Source organism: Hemiscyllium ocellatum, unplaced genomic scaffold (assembly GCF_020745735.1).
Source record: "Hemiscyllium ocellatum isolate sHemOce1 unplaced genomic scaffold, sHemOce1.pat.X.cur. scaffold_561_pat_ctg1, whole genome shotgun sequence".
Classification (NCBI taxonomy): domain Eukaryota; kingdom Metazoa; phylum Chordata; class Chondrichthyes; order Orectolobiformes; family Hemiscylliidae; genus Hemiscyllium; species Hemiscyllium ocellatum.
Genome location: NW_026869117.1, coordinates 160,234 through 163,925, shown reverse-complemented (window position 1 = coordinate 163,925; position 3,692 = coordinate 160,234). Strand labels below are relative to the sequence as shown.

At 43.8% G+C, this 3,692-nt stretch overlaps 1 non-coding gene across 1 annotated transcript; it reads left to right on the top strand.

The window, feature by feature from the left end:
• Positions 1–1,740: 1,740 nt before the first annotated feature.
• Positions 1,741–1,812, top strand: trnah-gug (transfer RNA histidin (anticodon GUG)). Its single transcript has one exon. It is a non-coding gene; the product is annotated as a tRNA-His (tRNA).
• The last annotated feature ends 1,880 nt before the right edge of the window (positions 1,813–3,692 follow it).

The window sequence follows — 3,692 nt, the reverse complement described above, 5'->3', positions numbered from 1 at the left end:
GATTCTGTTCTCATCATTTCTTTCTCCTTCAAAGGTTTGATTAAAGGTATTGAACACCTGATATCTAGATGTTTACTTACTTGAAAGATGGAATTTTCCACCTATTTACTCTGACCAAACATTTCATAACCTGCAAAAAAAAACATTAAGTCTTCCTTGGTTCAAGGCTAACTGTTCTCAGTTTTCCAAGAAGACAAGTGAATAAAATCTCATCTTCAGTACACCCCCATCAGCATCTTCTCTAATAGCTTTACACCCCAGTAAACCCCGTCATTATCAATTCATGGAATCACAGAACCCTACATTGCAGAAAGAGCATTTCAGTCAATCGGGCCGGTATCGACTCTCTGAAGAGCATCTCACCTAGACCCACCTCCCCTCCCTATTTCCATATATTTCACCTGAAGAAGGGGAATCCATCCCCCTTATGATTTCAAATCAACCTGTTGGAGTATAATCTGACGTCCAGTGATTTCTGACCTTATCCCCACATTTCCCATGGCTAATTCACTTAACTTACTTAATTCACTCCCTGGACACGAGAGGGCAACTTAACTTTGCCAATCAACCCAACCCTCCCTCTGAAAACCAGTGCGAATTACTGAGAAAATGTTCCATCATACTGAGTAAATGCTGTATCATTTCGCAATGGTTTTATACCCTGGTAACAGTCTCATCAGAATAAATGAACCCAAATTCAATGTATCGAAATGGTACTCTGTCCTTTACAATTTCATTCGTGCTGCGGGAAATGTTTCTGCACTCATATTTGAATGTGTTTACGTTGTTTCTTCCTCAGCTTCCTGCTTCTAGTAAACACTTCAATCCGGAACAAGGCTGTCAAATACTTTTCATTCCAACACAGTCACAAGGTGAAGTTTGCAGAAGGCACATGTTTGGCCGTTCACTGACACACAGCCTTCCTGAGAGCTGCAGTCCTTTCCCACCTTTATTCAGGCAGCACTGTCCTTCCTGCGACATGCCCCATCTAGAATAGAAGGACAGGTATCAATACCCGCACTTGGGAATGGAGCGACAGTTTTAAAATATTTACACTGTCCCCAGTGGAGAATTGAGCCCTGTGACAGGCGGGGATACTCACTACTATACTACCGAGAACAAGAGTGTCAAAGGAGGCCCTTCAACCAATTGTGGCCACACTTCTCAAATACAAATGCCTAATGAACTGAATCACATTTCACAATTCTTACTCCACAGCCTTATATGTCTTGGCATCACAAGCTCACATCTGAATATTTATTCAGGTTGTAAGGGTTTCTGTCGCTCTGAACAATGCAGACAGTATATTCCAAATTCCAACCACCCACTGGCTGATAAAGCTTTTTCGTACATCTTCGCGACTGCGCCACTCAGTTCCTCTGATTCTGGGGCTGGGAATTGGGACTATGTGGCAGCAGTGGTTACTGCCTTGTTTGGGGAAACTGGTGAAGTAGCCAATGTTAAACTGCATTACGATTGAAGCATACATTTCAACAACACCTGCACTGTCCCCGGAGTTTTTGATGTTTTGGAGAAATCTACTTATCTCAGCCTTCAGCATATTAATGATGGAATCACCACAGCCACTGGGGGAACTGATATTAAGCGGTCAGCCCATTCTGAGTTCCCACATATCTGCCACTATTCGCTTAGCACTGATATTGTGCATTTGGTGCGCTGCCTAATATGTCCTATGAGACTGTACTTATTGCACAGTGACAGCGCACTCATCTGTGCAATGCTGTGATCGTATAGTGGTTAGTACTCTGCGTTGTGGCCGCAGCAACCTCGGTTCGAATCCGAGTCACGGCAGTAATTGCTCTATCTACTCCAGCTCTTGGGAAACACAAAGGAATCAGTTGTTTGGATAAGGTAACTTTTTCCAAGGTGATGATCTTTTCCCTTCAAATTCTGCTCGCTCACATCTCTGTATTTCATATGTCAGAATTCAAATCCACCCGTTCTCAGAGATTTCACTCCCTCCTACGATCACTAACTGAACTTTTCATCCCACACCCCCATTACATTAATTTAGAGATGCCGGTGTTGGACTATGGTGTAAAAAGTTAAAAACCACACAACACCAGGTTAGAGTCTAACAGATTTAACTGAGCACTGGTTTTCTGAGCGCTGCTCTTTCATCGTGTGGTTGTGGAGTCATTTCCTATTTCATTAATGCACTGCAGAATCCAACACAGACTCTCACATTGATACCATTCAGTCTGTGCTGCTGCGGTCACTGTTGCTGGGTGAACGTGTCCCAACCCCACCATCGGGACCTGCAGATCAGTTGATCCATTTGGTTACGGCTGTTGTGAGGCGAATCCTCAGGAAGCAGCTTTTACTGATATGGACTTGCGATTATGGGCGGTCAAGCTCAGGAAAATGATACAGGACAATATCAAGGAAAAGCGACTTCTTTCAGAAAGATTAGTTTCACGGGTTTTCTGCAATGGCCGAGCGCTTTTACCACTGGACTGTTAACTCAGATACCAAGCAAATTAACCAGGGACCCGGGTTTGACTCCAGCCATGCCAGGTGTTAGAATTGGGAGACAATACATATCTGGAATTACGAATCTAATAACACCTATAAATACATGGCCAATTGTTGAAAAAAACAAAACCATCGTGTTCACTGAGATCCTTTGAGGAAGGAACCTGCTATTCTTACCTGGTCAGGCCTCGATGTGACTCCAGACTCACTGCAATACGGTTGAGTCTCGACTACCCGCTGTGCAATTAGGAATCGCAATCAATACTCCCGAGACAGCGACGCCCTCATTCTGTAACAGAATAGGAAAAAAAGTTAATTTAGCTCTCGCTAGATTACTGTGTGCAGTTCTGCAATTCACAGTATAGCAATGATGTGATGGCACTGCGAACGTTGCAGGAGAGATTCAATGGGATATTGTCTGGGCTGAAGAGTTTCAGTTAAGAGGAGAGATTGGACAGACTGGGGTTGTTTGTCACCGAGCAGAGGAGATTGGAGAAGACATGACTGAGATGTACAAAATAATGAGGGATATGGACAGGATGGACTGAAAGAAGCATTTGTTATTGATAGAGGGATTGAACACCGGAGCCAACAGATTTTGGGAAAAGGCAGAAAGATTTGATTGTATGTGCGGAAACGGTCAGAGAGGCGGAAACTCTTTTAACCTGAAAAAAATTCAGATGTGAATTTGTGATGCCAAGACATATCAGACTATGGGCTAAATCATGGAAATCTTGTTTCAGGTCGTTAAGCAGTTGTGTTGGACAAGTGCGGCCACAACAGGCTGCAGGGCCTCCTTCGATGTTGTTCTCTTCCACAGTATCGGGATTAGTGTCCCCGCCTGTCACTGGGCTCAATTCTCTGCTGGGGGGATCGTGAATGTTTTAAACATGTTGCTCTGTTCCCCAGTGAAGGTTATTAATGCCTGGCCGTCCATTCTCGATTGGTTATGTCACAGGAAGGACAGTGCTGTCAGAATCAGCTGGGGAAGGACTGCAGCTCCTGGGGAGAGAATGTGTCAGTGAAAGTGCAAACACGTAACTTCTGCAAACTCCACATTGTGTTTGTGTTGCAATGAAAACCATCATATAGAGTTTTCCTGACTGTGTGTTTATATAAAGCAGCAATCTGAGGAAGAAAACAGAGTAAACCCATTCAGATCTGAGTGCAGAAACATTTCCAGCAGCACTAATGAG